General features: G+C 38.6%; 1 long non-coding RNA gene across 1 annotated transcript; it reads right to left on the reverse strand.

Moving 5' to 3' along the window:
* Positions 1-312: 312 nt before the first annotated feature.
* Positions 313-17,689, reverse strand: LOC116659584. Its single transcript, XR_004314935.1, has 3 exons — positions 17,606-17,689; positions 5,491-5,493; positions 313-322 (listed from the first exon to the last, which is right to left on the reverse strand). It is a non-coding gene; the product is annotated as an uncharacterized LOC116659584 (long non-coding RNA).
* Between the last annotated feature and the right edge of the window lie 255 nt (positions 17,690-17,944).

Genomic DNA, 17,944 nt, shown 5'->3' on the forward strand with positions numbered 1-17,944 from the left:
CATTAGAGAGCCGTGGCTGTAACAGCAATACAACAGTCGTATTTATTCCATTTAGAAATATAGGGAATAAGGGCATTTGTATCTTGACGGAGTGCAAAATAGAATATTGAGAGGAATGAAAATTAAAGGAGAGATGGAAGATTAGAAAATTGAGAGGTTACAGGAAAGAGAAAAAAGGTGGAACAAATCCTACAGAGATTTATGCTGAAGACGAGCTTTAGGAAGAATCACGGTGAAGTAAAGGGCAAGAGCAAACAGCGATGAGGGCCGTGTGCGTTGGCACAGCTCTACATGGAGTTAAGGAGTCAGTTCTGGGCTCTTCCTTGATTTTGGAATTCCATTTTGCTGGACCTGTTGCTATGGGGATGGCATGGCACCAAACCCAGCGGAGATCCTTAGAACCTGGGTCATTGCAGGCTGTGTAATTTCTCAAGCGTCAGGTCTCAAAAAACGATCTTGCCTTCTTCAGTTTCTTTCCTCACTGTCTGCCCGCAACTACCAAGGAAGCCCAGTGCTATCACACGTGGTAAAGAATTATCTTCTTGGCCTAAGCTGACTTGGGGCTCATTCCAGATGGAGCCATCTGGCTCATTTATTGAATTTGTAGGTCCTTGAGCCCAACGCCACATGCAAGGCTTTCTCTGTCTCTCCCAATCTTCCCCCCAACCGTGCCTTCCCTTTCCCCACCCAGAATGTGATGCAACTGTGGTTCTCTGGCGTCCACGGTACCAGTCTTTAGTCGTTCATTAAACTGGGTCCAGTAATATCTCACTCAGCCACACTTCTTTAACTTTGTTGAGTCGATGCATGCATTTTTAAAAGTAATAAAAATGTTTGTTCCTGACAATCTTATAATTCAGAAGCTTCTCTATAGAGGGCATTCCCTCAGATCATTTGGAATCAGTGAGGTTTCATTCACAGTATTACCTTGAGTGTCTGTTCTGTCAAGATACTCACCGATATTTAAATTCCATTTAAGGAAGCAATTCAGACTCTTTTGAGTGTGAAAAGTATAATAAAAAATAAATAAATTCCACTCTTTCTATAGTTTACCTTATGGCCTGTATGTTAATCACCCCAAAATGTCCACAAGCCTATAGGAAAACAAGTACTTATTTAAAATCAAAGCTGCTTGAATTCCAGATGGTTCAAAGTATATCTTAATCTATCTTGAGCAAGTCCCCTAATTCTGCAGGAACAAATGGTGGAATGTTATTAAAATGTTAATTAGTTAAATTTAGTCCCCAAAGTATAAGGAAAACAAAATTGCACCTACATGATTTTATTTTTACTAATGGGGGAAAGAAATTCTGATATATAAAGAAATGAGGTTATTTTAGAAGAAGAAGAGATACATGATGTAAGTTACCAGATGAAAATACCCAGGGGTGAAAGCAAGTCTGAACAGAATTATTGGGGCATGTTTTCAGCCTGTTATATGGTGGTATTTTCAAAAGAAGCTATTTTTATTTGTATCATGAGTTCTTTATTCAAATGGAAATTGGAGAAATAGAGATGCCAGTCAATAGCAGAGCTATTGGGTTTGCACAGTTTGATTATTTTCCCCCGATTTTTCAAGCTACCGGAATTGGAAAGGCCTTGAGAGGTTCTTGAAATCCTCAGATCATTCCTGAAGCCCCACCTGTATGAGGAAAACGTCTCTGTCAGATGCTCTCCAAAGAAAAGGCAGAACCATCTTCCTCATTTAAGATTCATCTTCAGATTGAGATTGTGCAACTTCAAGATAGTCGATAAAAAAATAAAAGACAAACGTCAAGATACAACAAACTGTATTCATGAGAGTCCTGAGGATACGTCAGTTTGTTGAGAACTCCAATTTTCCCCCAGTCATTGTCTTGCTGTTAAGTCTCATTTGTATTTATGGTTGGTTTAACTGCCACATTTTAACCGTATGTTTGTATCTGGTTTAGTTAAAAGAAAAAAAAAAATCAGTAAGACATGTACTGGATTAGATGGTATCATTTTAAAAAAGCATTAGTAATGAGGTGCCAAGAAGTGTTTCTGAGCAGATATTTGCTGCTACTGGACTTTAGGAAGACTGATATGAAGACTGGTATGGGCCACCTCCCTAATGCGTAGATGGCCCGTATCAACCAGCCCAGAGGGGCAGTAGCAATGGGGCTTGCAGAGCTACTGCCTTTGGTCAGGGCATAACTGCTGGTGCCACTCAGGTTATCCTACATCACGTAGTGCTGACTGTTGCTTCCATGTAGAATGATGCTCTTGGACATCTGAGTGCCCTCCTGAGTGCCCAACGCTGAGTCCAACTCATGAATGGCAAAACCAAAGAGAGACAACTGCAGATAGAGACCCCAAGCCAGTGGGTCTCCTCGGCAGAGTCCATATTGCTTTTACTTTAAAGTGGCTGGCCACACCAAAAGACTCAGCCTAGGGGCAGCAAGTGGTGAGACTTAAGGACAGTCCACCCATTAGAGATGGCGCTCAAAGTGTAGGCTTGTAAACACGTGTCAGTGTTATGGCTTTTAGTAGCATCAGAACGAAGCACATTCAAGTCTCTATTCTTGAGCATTAAACAGGGGAAGGTGGGTGCAATGCAGTGTTCTTTTTATCCTTTATATTATGTTCAAAATTGTTAAGCTGCACTTAGGACACATTTAGGGAGATAATACCGGGATTTGAACATCACATAGAAAAACCAGTCTCTGAATTATAGGATGTTGGGCTTTGGGAAAGAAAGAAGGAGAGGGAAGAAAATGGCCTTTATATATTTCTCTCCCCCTCCCTACATCCTATGAAAAAAATCATTAAAATAGTTTCCCAAAGATTTTAGGTAACTGAAATATATCCCTGGATATCCGTGAGCAGTGGTTTCTGGAAGATCAGTTGATTATGTGCTGAACGGTAGATTGACTTGAGTCATTTTTTTGAGTTACTTGGAGAGCCTAAGAAAAGGCCACACTCCCTGACAGAACAAGGAGGCATGTCTCTGCCTGCTGGGAGGGATGGTGGGTGGGCAGTCCTAGCCCTGCAGAATGTGCGCTCTCCAACCACACGGGTAAGGGCTGGGTGCATCAGAGAGTCAGTAAGCCTTGGAGGGATGGAGAAGCAAATTCCGAGCAGGTATTTAAAGAAGGAGGACAGATGTGTCCCTATTTGTAGGCAGACTAAGGAAAGCAGATGGTTGCTTCCGAAGTGTGAATCTAGGCAGGCCTCCCTGCCCCAAATTATCTTTAATGCTGGCCAATCATTGTACCAGACGCCCTCATCACCGGGGAATTCTAAGCAGTGATCACCGTCATTAAACGCAAAGCCAACTGGAAGGGGAAGCGTGTGAACCTCTTGTGTGGGCACTGCTGTCAGCTCACGCACAGCTGTTTCCTCCTTTATTGCTAACAGTACCCCGGTTTTGTTCAGGTCCTGGGTGAACGTTATCAGATTTCTCAGAAGGTGCACCCATCAGCTCATTTCTAGGTTGGCAGATTACCCGGTTCCGGCCAGAGACATGTAAGGGAGATTCTGCCGAGAGAAGTCCTTAGAGAGATTTTTCGCTCTCTGATGAGGAAGAGACATAGAAGGTAACAGACATGCCCGATTCTTGACTTTTATGGGGTCTTGAGAGGAAGTGATGCCCTCCATCCTACATCCACCTGTGGCCATGGAAGGGTCAGGGCCTGGCAGTATTTGCTTTTGCACTTTGCGGTAGCCTGTTAACAGGAACTTACATGTTTTGAGCATTCACCAAGAGCCAGGTACCATTGAACATTCTTCATGCATTACTTATTGCAAACTTTTTGAGATAAGTGATATTTTTAATGTAACATTTCAGATGAAGTATCTTGCACAGGGGTGCTTAGTAATGAATAAAACGAGCACAAGGGAGGCCAAGGTTTAAACCTAAATTCACATGGGTTCAGCTAGGACTCTCCACCACTGTGCTGGGCTGCCTTGCCACGCAAGGGTTCAACACATTGTAATTTTCTCTTACTTCAACTCATGCATTTATAACCAGTTTGCTTTGTTACCCTACATGCTTCACAAAATAGTGTACTATGAGTAAAATTATGATCCTCTATCCACCCAACACTGATGAGTAAACTTCTAGACTTACTTTTGGAAAATCCTTGTAGGATTGTTGCATGATTTAATTAACCCCCCAAATTGAAATATTCAGAAATGGCCAATCTACACTTTTTAAAGAACTTAAGCTGCTAAAACAGATAGATTTACAGTACCTTTTTTTCCCCCTTTTTTGTTGTCATTTTGAATTCTTTTTCCTACCAAGCCAAGGATTCCTATAATGAAATTCTAGTCTTATGGGTTTTTCCTACTTTCCTCGAATATAAACTGGGTTTTTTTATTTTTTATTTTTAACCTTAAAACTGACATTAGCTGGGACTGACTCAGTTTTGTATTTTTACTGACAAATCCATATTAATAACAACATCAATACTGTATTAAACCTGAACTATGGGAATAATTTGTAATCACGCCAAAATTAATAACATTGTGTATCACCCAGAGAGCCTCTCAGGGAGGAGAGTGAAATGGTTATTAACTTGGGTTATTATTGCAGGATTATGGACATTTAAATAGGCTATAATTCTAGAAATTTAAAGGTCAGTTTGATTTATTCAATTTAGTTTGTCATATGTTTGGAAAACTAATTAAAATCACAAACAACATAGTTATAACATTTTTGACGGCAAGCCAGAAGCCTGTATTTTGAGACACAATAAGTAATATTTTTTACTGGGCAGACTACACTTCCTTTGTGGGTTAAAGGGACAATTTCTCTCATTCCCAGGGTTGGGTCTAGAAAGCAGGCTTCATGGGGAGCCTCTTTTTCTGGAGGCACAAGGGTCCTCTTCATGGATTTCTTGCACCAAAGCACTGTTCCTCAAATCCTACTGTGACAAGGGTGCTGCTTTTTTGATATGACTTAAAATCTAAAATAATCTCTCAGACCAAAAGATTTCCCTTTGCTTCTGTTTCAGAGAGTCGCATTTCTTCTCCCTGAAAGTATATTCTTTTGTCTTAAATAATTTCAGTTTGGAGGAGACTGATGAATGCCCCCAGGAGGGTAACACAACATCTTGAGTTGTGTTTATTTTATAACAAAATTTTATAGAAAAAGGAACTGTTTTGGGGCACGGAAGCCTGAAAACAAGGAGAATGAAAGATGGTGCATGAAGCTGGAAGAGAGAAAGTGACAAAAAATATAATGGGTGGCTCATGCCAGAATGACTTAGGGAGATAAAAAGGGAGTGTTCTTTTTTCCAAATAATATTAAAATGGAACATTATAGGTGCCTCATTTTTTCATGTAGTATCCACCAATAGTTTCAGAAAGAACAATTCAGACGTGGCTATTAGCAGCAGTGGCAAAAAGAAATATGGGAGCTAAAATACCAATATAATTAAAGGACAATACATAAAGAAAATGTGAACCAGGTCTTTGGACAATCCTAATGGATATGATTAGAAGGAAGTGAAACAATAGATTTGAGACCGACTTTCATGGTACCCTCAACATTAGCTGCCTTCCATGACGGCAATTATCGAGCTACATATTATAGGCAAATAGCTTCCAAGGAATCTTTTAATTATTTAGGTGACAATTTTACGATACTCGAAGCAGAAACTTTAGCCATAGAAATGTCTTCTTCATGTTGAATGCCTAGTGGCATGGAAGGTGTAATGGAGAATGCAAAAGATGATGGAGGAGATGAAAACTTTAAAGTGCTAGATCAATGAGCTGCTAACCACTGGACCAGATTGGTAACCGCAGTTGTAAACATGGTGTCTCCAGAACTCATCCCGGCTGAGAATAAACCCAGAGCTGCTTTCTTAGGAACTGTTCATTCTGTGTCCCTTTGGCTGTGACCGAAAGATTTCTATGTAATTATGAAAGTGCTTTTCATTGATTGACCTGTATGTTAAAGCCCATAGTATGTGAATGGAAGGGACAGTATAAGAGAGGATGACTCAGTTTTGTTTTTGTTTATGTTTGTTATCAGAAAATATTTTTTTTCACTGGAACTTTTAATCAATAGTTTGGGTGTATAATCCTACATTTCAAATTGCTTTCCCCTGTAATTTTTGACTTCTGGTTTCCAGGGTTTCTGATGGGTGTTCCAATACCATTCTGATTCTTGATCTTTTGCCAAAAAAAAAAAAAAAAAATTGAAGCTTTTAGGACCAGTCTTCCTTCATGTTGCTTTGAAATTTCACAATGACGTAGCTTCATCTACATTCATCTATTATATTAGAGTTGTGTGCACCTGTCAAGGTGAAATTAATGGAGAATTAAAAAAATATATTACCTCAAGTTTTTTTCTTTTTTCTTTTTTTTCTTTTTAAACATTTTTTACTGACTTATAATCATTTTACAATGTTGTGTCAAATTCCAGTGTTCAGCACAATTTTTAGTCATACATGAACATATATATATTCATTGTCACATTTATTTCTCTGTGAGCTACCTTAAGATCTTGTGTATATTTCCCTGTGCTATACAGTATAATGTTGTTTATCTGTTCTACAATTTTGAAATCCCGTCTATCCCTTCCCACCCTCCATCCCCTTGGCAACCACAAGTTTGTATTCTATATCTATGAGACTCTATGAGTCTATTTCTGTTTTGTATTTATGCTTAGTTTTTTTGTTTTTGTTTTTGTTTTTGTTTTTAGATTCCACATATGAGCGATCTCATATGGTATTTTTCTCTTTCTGGCTTACTTCACTTAGAATGACATTCTCCAGGAGCATCCATGTTGCTGCAAATGGCATTATGTTGTCAGTTTTTATGGCTGCATAGTATTCCATTGTATAAATATACCACCTCTTCTTTATCCAGTCATCTGTTGATGTACATTAAGGCTGTTTCCATGTTTTGGCTATTGCAAATAGTGCTTCTATGAACATTGGGGTGCAGGTGTCAGAGGATGACTCAGTTCTTAAATTTAGAGGTCATAATCTAAGAAAAAAATAATGACCTAGAAATATTAGGCAATAGATTTAGTTTTTCTCCAATAAAATTTGGGGTTTCCTATATTAGAAGTGAAAATAGAATGGTAAGAAAGACACACAGTTATTTCTCAGTTCTTCACCACACAGCTGTGTGCTTGCAACACACATATTATCAAGTCCACCACATCTGCCTGCCCCTTTAGAAGCTTATTTTTTTAAATATATTTTTATTGAAGTATAGTCTGTTTACAATGTTGCGTCAATTTCTGGTGTACAGCACAATTCTTCAGTCATATAGGAACATACATATATTCATTTTCATATTCTTTTTAACCACAAGTTGCTACAAGATATTGAATATAGTTCCCTGTGCTATACAGTATGAACTTGTTGTTTATCTATGTTATCTAGTTAGTATCTACAAATCTTGGACTCCCAATTTATCCCTTCCCACCCTCTTCCCCCAACCCCAGTAACAATAAGTTTGTTTTCTATGTCTGTGAGTCTGTTTCTTTTTTTGTAAATAAGATTGTCTTCTTTTTTTAGGCTCCACATATAAGTGGTAATCTATGGTTACAGGTATTAAAATTATTACTGGTGAAAAGAGAATAAATTACAAGTGGAGGGCAAGGGTCAAGGGGGATCAGCTGGCTGAGGTACTTAATTGCTATGGTGATAATGGTGAGTCCATAGGATGTGATGTTGAGGCAACTAATTCTGACTGTTTTAAAAGGCTTACAAAAAGAATTTAAAAAGAAGCTTAAGGATTCAACCTCTTAACTCAAGGCACGGAAGGCATGGACAAAGAATCAGAAAGCTTCTAAGGTGGTCTTAAGAGAAAACCTTTGTTTTTCAGCAATAGAGAGAGCATGGATGAAAATTAGACATAAGGCCTGGATGTACACATTTCTAAGTTGCAATAGACACCGCACCAAGCTCATATGCTAAGGAAGGGTAGTGGCTGGGGAAAAAGTATAATTTATAATCTTGGAAGAAAATATTTGGGCAGACAAAGATGACTCTGAGAATTTCGAATCCTCTTATCCATTTGGAAGGAGGTCTTCTCATAATCTGAGTGATCTAGTCTTCCATTGGGAGGACAAAGAAAATTTTTAAAAAATTGGTGAAATCAACCCAGAGCAGTTGACATGAATGCCTTTTTTTTTTTTTTTTTGTATAGCCGTCTTGTGCCACTTTCTACTGCTTGTAGTACTGTCAGAAGGCAAATTCCAAACACAGAAGTGAAAGAGTTAATACATGCTCCAGAAGAGTTTCAGGATCTTGCCAAATTAGATTCCGAAGCAGTGAATCAGGCCAAATAAATACAGATAGGAAGCACACCCTTAAGATGCCGTATTTACTATACCAGCTCAAGTGCCTGGAGTGTGGTTAACTGCTGCTGAGTTGGTTACTTACTGTACAGATTCAAAAATGGCCCATAGTCGTTAGGGTTGAGGTGCCAAGAACTCGCCTGCCATGTATAGAAATGCATCTGACATATATAGAGGCTTCAGGGGATGGAATGTTGGAATCTGTCTTCTCCCCTGTGTGCTGCTGTTTTTATTTTAAAAAAAATTTTTGGGGGGGGTAAGGTAATTAGATTTATGTATTTATGTATTTATGTATTTATTTAATGAAAGTACCGGGAATTGAACCCAGGACCTCACGCATGCTAAGCACGCACTCTACCATTGATCTATGCCCTCCTCCCTGTACTATTGTTTTTAACCAAGTGTTTGATGATTCCATATTGTGCTCTTATGTTTTTATTTGACATTTCTTATTGAGTATGAATAAGGAGTTTTGAGAGGAAACATATGGCACATTCAAAAAGGATTTACCTGAAAAGAAGCTTTTTTTTTTTATTTACAGGCATGTAGACAGGGTTCGGGGAATCAACAAAGTTTGGGGAGACATCCAGGAGCCAGCAACAGGAGGAATGGATTACTGCCCTTAGCCTGAAAAGTCAGTAACAGAAAGTGATGCGTTCTGGTCAGTGATGATGAGTGAGGTCAAGGGGAAACCATTCAGGAGCTGTGGCCTTGGACGAACAAAGACATAGCACAATTGTAGCAAAGCAGGAAAAAAGTGGGGAATAAACACCCCCACCTCTCTCTTCGCTCCTTCACCAGAAGCCTTTGTCAATATCTCCCATTTGACAAACGTAAACTGAAGCTGCAGGCCAGGGCTCCTGGGTGACAGTCCATAGAGGAGACTCTTCCAGGGCATGCAGCAGCAAAAAAGTGAAGGCTGCATGGGAGATACATAGAGAGTGACCAGGACAGGTCCACCCCTGTTTTCACTCAGATCCAAAGACATTTAAGTTAATGTCATTCACACCAAGTTTTCTGACCACAATTAATAATTTCATCTCAGATTTTTGGTCCAATTAAAATCTATACCTTGGGAAATTAAAACACCCAGACCTCTGTAAGCACAAGCATACACACACAAATTCACAGACATGCCTTTACATAACACATTACGGCATAAATAAAAATGAAATTTGCCAACTGTTCATAACTAATTATGTGAGTTCAACATCAAAACATGGCCAGAGCAGGTAAAAGCTACCTGAGGAAAACATAAATACTTAAATAAAGTTATTGGAAGAAAGATGATGAAATCAGGGTGAAATTAAAATGTCATTATTTTCAGAGAGTTTGCTTATTCTGAAAAACCAGTAAAACTAGTAGATAAAACTATTGGTATTTTTTAAGAAAGTTCAGCAATGTTTATCATGTATGTGTACATAAATATTTAACTGTAAATTTAACAAAGTAAACTAGTTTTTTAGTAGGTAAACTAAAAAGTTAACACCACCAGCAATAATCACCTAGAAATTCTAAGTAAAAAGTAAAATACAATTCACAATAGGATCAAAAATGATAATGTACGTAATAATTAAATTAATCAAAAATAACACTTCTTATTAAAAATGTTTAGAATGTGAAGAAAGTACATAGGAGATAATTTGAGTAAATGAAAACTCCATGTTCTTGGATGAGATAATTAAATTTATTTGTATGTAAATTATTCCTCAATTTAGTCTCTAATTAAAATGTGATTCCACTAAAATATCCAGTTAGATTTCTGTTTAACTCAGTAAACTTAATATAAAATTTACATCAAAGAATTATAGTCCAGGAAGAACTGAGTAAGTTTATAAAAGAAAATTAAAGTTCGTGGGGGGGGGGCATAATTACACAAGAAAGTAGAAAAAAAAACTATTGTAAAATAGTGAAACAAAACCGTACATTTTTCTTATAAAGCCTGAAAAAAATGGGTCAATGAAACATCATAAGTACAGAGGCACTGACATAAATTTGGAAATCTAATATACAATAAAGATGGCAAGAGAGATCAATGGGGGAACACACAGATTTCTTAAACAGATTTGGGAGACTTTTATGCTGTGGAGAACAACACTGGATCACTACCTAACACCACATACAAAGATGCATTCCAGATTAAAATTCTAGCTATAAAAGCAAAAATATTAAGGTATTAGAAACATGTAGGTGTTCAGTGTCACTGATACATGGCTGATAGACACTGAGTTTTTTGCTTTGTTTTGTTTTGTTTTTGTTTTGGGGGGAGGTAATGTGGTATATTTTTTTCTTTATTTTTAGAGGAGGTACTGGGGATTGAACCCAGGACCTCACGCATGCTAAGCGTGCTCTCTACCCCTTGAGCCATACCCTTCCCTGAGACTTTGAAAATAAAAATTTTAAAGCAGAAACCATAGAGGATTGAAAGATACAGCAACATAGACCAAGGATATTACATTTGACAAAGTGAAATTTATTCTATGAATATAATGTTGGTTTTACATTTAAACATCAAACAACATAATCCAACATTAATGGAACAAAAGAGATAAACTAAAAATTAATCTTAATAGATATGGAAAAAATATTTGACAAACTTCAAACACATTCATGTAGAAAACTCAATAAACAAGGATTAAAAAAGAATTTCCTTAAATCTGATAAAATCTACAGGTAATAAATTTATTGGTGAGACTGAACAGTTGACTCCCTTTACTTGAGATAAGTAAAGTTGTCGCTCTTACCACTTGAATTTTACATTGTATGAAAAGTGCTAACCAGTGCAATAAGGCATACGAAAGAAATAAAAGGCTTGCAAATTACAAAGGAAGAGGTAAAGCTGTCTTTATTCACATATAATTATTTATGTAGAAAATCCTAGGGGATACACCAAAAACCAATAAGAGAACTTAAATGTCTCAGGATACCACGTCAATAGAAACGTCAACTAGACTTCTATTTTTTTTTTGGAAAGAACTATTGAAAAATGAAATTAATTAATAAATGCTATTTACTATAACATTGAAAACATCAAATAATTAAGGATAAATTTTACAAAAGATGTGCAAAACCAGTACACTGAGAATGGTACAACATTGCAAAAAGATATTAGAGATTTTTTTAAATGGAGAGAGATCTCGTGTTCTTGGATCAAAACACTCAATATTGTTAAGAGGTAAATTCTTTCCAGATTTATTTACAGATTCAGCACAATTCCAATCAAAATCTCAGCAAGATTTTGCATAAATTGACAAGCTGGTTCTATAATTTATGTGCCCATACAAAGGGCTTACAATAGCCAAAACCAACTTTAAAAAATTGAACAAAATTGGAAGAGTTATATTATCTGTTTTCAAGTTTTTTTATAAAGCTACATTGGCCAGGAGTTTGCTTTTTGCCTAAGGACTAATATATACATCAATGAATCAGTATAGAGTTTTGAAAAAATTAAGTATGAGACATTTATTCCCGATGTTGAGAAGTGAGCCTATTGACCAAATGGTCCTGGGCAACTGGATATCCTTCTGGGAAAAGAAATGAATCTTTACCTTGGCTTCATACCATTTATAAGAATTTACTTGCAGTATTTCATGAATTTAAATCTAAAAGCTAAAACTAGAAAACTTCTAGAAGAAAACACAGGGAAAGCCTTTCTGAAGTTGTGGTAGGGTCATAATTTCCTAGAACTATACAAGAAGCTAAAATGATAAATTCAACAACCAAAAATTGAAGTCTGTCTTCCAAAAGATAGCACTAAAGGATTCAAAGGCAAGCCACGGATTGGGAGACAATGTTTGCAAAACGTATTTATCAAAGAACTTCGATGCAGAACATATAATCTTCCAGTGACTTGATCTTGTACTTTCCAGTCTCCAGACTGTGAGTAATTAATTTCCGTTGTTAATGAGCCACCCAGCCTACGGTATTTTGTTGTAGCAGCCTAAGTGGACTGGGACACCACTACATCAGTTATTCTATCAATTATCACTCTTTTCCAAAGTGCCTTTGCTTCAGAAGACCTCTGTCCTCTTGGTCTATCCAGGCCTGGGTCTCCTCCAGGCCTGATTACAGAGCTGTCAGCCTGGGATATATCTTGAATGGTCTCCCGAGTTGAATCCACAGTGTTTTGCTTTGTGAAACCCTTGTTGTACTAGAGCTAGGATTTTGCTTTAGAGTTTTTGTTATGCTAGAGAGACCTTCCATACTGGTATTACATGTTTCATCTGTTGAGCTATTTCAGTTTCTCTTGATAACTTTCTTCTAATTCCCCATGAATGAGATGATACTGACTCTAAGGTTAAGGGTCCCCAGATGCCACGTAAGGGAGGATTTACTCCCAGGTGTCAACATTACCGTTTTAACTCTCTTCAATGATTCATTCCATTTCTGTTGAGAATAATATTCTGTTTTTGTGCCTGGGGACACAGGTTGGGTTGCCTTTACTCTAACTCAAGGAAGGAGACCTACATTAGAGTCGATGGGGTCAGGGGTGGAAATGTCCCTCTATTCAATTGCTCCATGCACAAAACCTTAATTGGCCCTTTGTTTCTCAGCCCCATCTTCACACCTGCTATCAAGCAGAAGCATGTACGCCTCCACTCAGCCCAGAGGCCTTCCGTTCGGGATTCTGAAAGGCAGACCGTGTTCCACGTGGTCCACCACCCTTTCTGGATTCTGCCAGGTCATGTAAATTTCATCCCTCTTATTCTCTGCTAACATGTTCCCATCCTCTTTCATCTTCCCCAGATTTCTTTCTCATATTCATGCTGCCCCCCTCCTCATCACTATTACTGGTTTGTTCTTTGTCCTACCTCAAAGCTTTCATTTCAGTATTTCAGTGGAGATTTTAGAGACGCATGAAGTGAGAATGTGCTGGGTATGCAATCTCGTGCTAGAAATCTATCATATTTTATTATATAGTGGGGCAAGTTCTCCCAAGTAGTCTTCTTTTTCTAATTTGTCTTGGCTATTATTTTCTATTACTCATCCACATAAAGTTTAGAATCATTTTTGTCAAGTTCAAAGAAAAAAAATCCAATTGGAATTTTAATTGGAAATGCATTAAATTGATTAACTTGGGAATGATTGCTTTTTATTTTTAATTAAATTTGCAGACACTGGGTTTTTTTTTTTTAGCTTTGCTAATTATTAATTTCTAAATTTATTGCATTTTTGTCAGAACCTGGTCTCTGCAATGTCTCCTTTTCCAAAGCAATAGTAGTAGTAGTGAATGAATTGTCCTTGGCATCACCTGGCCCAGTGCTTCTCAACGGGCAACATACTGGTCAAGCAGCATCTGCGTCAACTGGGAACCACTGGAGATGCAAATTATAGGACCCCAGTCCAGATGCACTGAATCTGAAACTCTGGGTATGGTGCCTAGATACCCGGAGATATAAAGAAAGAGATTTATTATAAGGGATTGGCTCACGTGACCATGGAGGCTGAGAAGTCCCTTGGTCTGCCACCTGTAAACTGGAGGCCCAGAAAAGTCCGTCAAACTCAAAGACCTAAGAACCAGCAGCACCAATGTCCCAGGACAGGAGAAGATAGATGTCCCAGCTCGAGCAAAGAGCAAATCTGTTCTTCCTCTGCCTTTTGTTCTATTCAGACCCTCAGCCTATTGGATGATGCCCACTCAATGGATGAGGTGATCCTCACTCAGTCTCCCAACTCAAATGTTCATCTCCTCTGGAAGCACCCTGACAATCGCACACAGAAATAATGTTTACCAGCCATCTTGGAATCCCTTAACATAAAATTAACCACCATACCATCCTTTTCTTTCTTTCTTTCTTTCTTTTTTTTTCTTTTGCTTGGTTTATTATTCTAGAGAAGTTTGTAGGTCATATTATATTTCCAGGTTATTGTTTTTTTCCCCTTAAGGAAGAAATGCATATCTGAGAAGATCTTCACAAATGAAAGACAATTTGGACAAGGACAAAATTCTTATCTCTCAAAATTTTCTCGTCAAAACTCCGTTGTACATTTGTGCTCCCAGTCCCCTCAGCATCTTGCTTTGCAAATGTGAGTCTGGATGACAACATAATTTTTATGCCTTTGAACATTGCCAGCTTACTTTTCCAGTTTGATATTTTTCTTAGTTTTGTAATTACAATAAAAATCGCCAGATGTGGATCTAAATGCGACTCTCTTTTCATTGATTTTGCCATAAAAACCCGTGAACCTTTCAATCTGTGCATACTTTCCAGAACTGAAGAAAGTGTATCTTTGATGTTTTCCTCTGCTTTCATTGTTCTTTCCTCTCCTTTAGAAACTCTCTTTGTCTGTACATTTCTCGCCCATTTGGGGTTCTCAACATGAGTTATGGTCTATTTCAGGACTCTGGTCTTGGCTGTCTCTGTTAGTTTCTCAAGTTTGTCCTTCAAACCAGTGATGGAATCCTAGTCATTTAAAATCATTTCTTCTCTTCACATGCTCCATCAGTCTTTTGAATTTGAATTTTAAATTCCTTCTATTAATATCTTACCAATCTTCCTTTCCTTTTTAAAATCTTTTTTTGTTTTTTTTTTTGTTTTTTTGCAGGGAGAGATAATTAGGTTTATTTATTTATTTACTTATTTTAATGGAGGTACTGGGGATTGAACCCAGGATCTCCTGCATGCTAAGCATGCATGCTACCACTGAGCTGTAGACCCTCCCCCCTTTCCTTTTCTTTCCTTTCCTTTTATTTTCTAGAATTTGCATCTTAGCCTGATAGATTTCTCCTTAGGAAACTCTGCTCTTTTTAGAAGAGGCCACACATTCTTGTATCTTGATGGTAATGCCAATCTCTTGATTCTGCAGGAGGTAATTTCCAGAGATCCCCCTTCCTTCCTTTTTATTTTATTTTCTGTTTGCTCATCTCTGAATAGATGGGCTTCAGCTACATATTTTAGAACTAGCTACAAATGTCCATTGTTTCAGATTTCTCTTGGTTTACTCTGAATAGCTCTGACCCCCAGTTCCTGCTTTTCATCAGACAAGCATTCACTACAGATTGCTGCCACAGATTCTGAATTGGCTCCTACCCCTGTTGGCTTATTGAAATTCTAAATTGAAAGACAGATGAATAAATAAATGGGATTGTTAACGTATCCACTAATCCAGGCTTTTCTGACATTTCCCGTGATCCCACCCCCTTGTGACACATGCCATTCTGCTTGTGGGCAGCCCTACTCCTCATGCCAGAATGCACACACATAAATGCTTACAGGTGTTCGAAGAATATCCAACTTCTGAATAACAATGAAAACTGAGGGGTGGGAGACAGTGTCCTGAAGGCCTGAAAGATCAGTACCTGTTCAGGAGAACAGCGGTTACACAGTTCTGTCGCTTTTCCTTTCAGTCTTGGCCCTGTAGAGGCTGAAGGATGAGGTCACTTCCGGTTTCTATAAAGGTGATTTTCATGTCCTGAGGTGAAGTCTGGGCAGATTTTTTCTGATGTCAACACTTTGAAAGAGGAAAGTGGGACCCAGAGAGGTTAACTAACTTTATCAAGGTCACACAGCTAGCAGTAGATTTGAGGGAGACCATCAAGTTTTCTAGGCTCAGCACAGTCTTCCTTAGTAGACTGTCACACTGTCTTTCTTAAGATGCACAGAGAGACCTAAGGAAAACCTGATGATCTGAGGATTCTCCAACAGCACTGCAGAGAATTTTCTTTGCTGGAAATAATATCTAATGTTCCCATCTTGAACCTGCTATAAAACAGCAGCATGATTCAATTAATGCTTATCCACATCATTTATCAGCTGAAACTTCATTGCAATGCATTTTTGCCTCCTCCTAATGCCTTCCTAATGGCAGTGGCTTATGGAATTTTCTCCTATTCTGACCTCTTTCAATTCCCGTTATATTCCCCTGCATACTTTGCACCCTGTCTCAGGCCTTTTCTCCCCAGAGGGTACCCAGTACTCTTGCTGCAGAGACCATATTTGATTCAATGTTTCTCCCATGCCATCTAGCCTAAAACTGGGACTACAGGAACTGTTTACACAGTAGCCTAGTCTAGGACACAATTCTAAAATAGTGCGTTTCTCTGGAGACTACTTATAGGAAAATTAAAATTTAATTAATTATCTCATAATGCCTGCATTTTTCTTAAGTTGGCTCAAAATAGCTTTCATTTACCTTTTTTGTTTTCTCCCTCACCTAGGCATTTTTTTCAGGGATATTAAGATGTCTTGTTCAGCAAACATTTCAGGAGGGTCTCCTATGTGCTGGGCACAATGCCACTCTATTAGGAGAAAAAAAAATGAACCACATATAGTCTCTGATGCAAACCCTCACTGTCTGATGAGCTAAACAGACATGCATGTAAATGATCTCAGCCAAATGTGGGAAATGCTCCAAAAAAGTTATGCATTAGGGGAGAAGAGATCGACTCATTTACCTTGAGAAAGTGTCAAGCTCTCTGGCTCATTCTTTTCAGAATGAAATCCAGCAAGAGAACCCACTCCCAAAGTACCAGTAAAACTGTGGTCCTCTGGAGACTTGAATATATTGAACAAACCTCACCGAATCCTGTCAGTGGTGCTGCTTGGGATTCTAAGGGCACTGGGACCTCAAAAGGACACCAGTAGACCATGACCAACAGCATAAGAAATAATGAACATTTTTACAATGATGAAAAAATAAGTCCCTTTCCTGTGTCCTTCTAAATTTACTTCGACTAGCTATTGAACAGGCATTTCATAGATTCAGTACATCACAACGTATTAAGTGCTGCTCAGCTCCCGCCACCCCCGCTGCCCTGCCGTGGACCGTCTCTTTCTGTTTGCATCTTGGCCGTCCTCTGTGCATGTAAACTAAGCGTCTCCATTTCTGCTCTCAGAGTGTACCACGCCGTACGACCGAGATTTCAAGAGCAAATATCAACAGTGGCTAAGCCAAACATATCTTGTCAAGAGAGTGCCACTGCAGTGTGAAGATTGATTTGTTGAGGGAGATCTTGCATATAAGTAGATGTGAAAGCAAGGACTGAGGTTAACAAGTTTTCGCTGTGGGAGTTTATTTATAACAAAATAACCAAAGGACAGTTCTGCCTCTGCCAATTACTTTCCATCTCTTCTCCTATCCATTGCCATGGCAGCTTTTTTTCATCACCAGAAATCCAGTCTCTTGAGTGCAAATCCAGGTAGAACTCTGGACAAAAAGCTTACCTTCAGAACTTACGTTTTCACACAGATGAGGATCATTTCATCCAGTCAGTGCTGTTTGGAAGGGCTCTCTGTGCCCAGGCAGTGCTTAGATGCACACAAGGAACAGAAGAGGAAGAGGAGACATTGACCTTACAATATAAAGTGCTCACAGGGACCAGACTCTCCACAGACATCACACAGAAGGAAGTGTGTGGTCAAGAGTTAGTTGGATAAATTCCAGCACACTGAGTGCTGGAGCTCAGAGAATGGGGGCGTCGTTTTGGCTTGGAGCAGTTGGGCATGGCTCAGTGGAAGAGGAGCTGATTGACTTGGTACTTGAGGAAGGGGTAGGTTGAGAGCGGACTGTGGTCAGCTATGTGGTTCTACTTGGATGGTGACATGTGTCATCATCTTCAGTCTCAGTAGACTGACACAATCAGGGCCAGGGCCAGATGGCTGAAAGTATAGGGAAGGTAGGCAGACATGGAGGTGGTTTGATTTACGTACCCACCCACTCAAC

Source organism: Camelus ferus, chromosome 24 (genome assembly GCF_009834535.1).
Source record: "Camelus ferus isolate YT-003-E chromosome 24, BCGSAC_Cfer_1.0, whole genome shotgun sequence".
Classification (NCBI taxonomy): Eukaryota; Metazoa; Chordata; class Mammalia; order Artiodactyla; family Camelidae; genus Camelus; species Camelus ferus.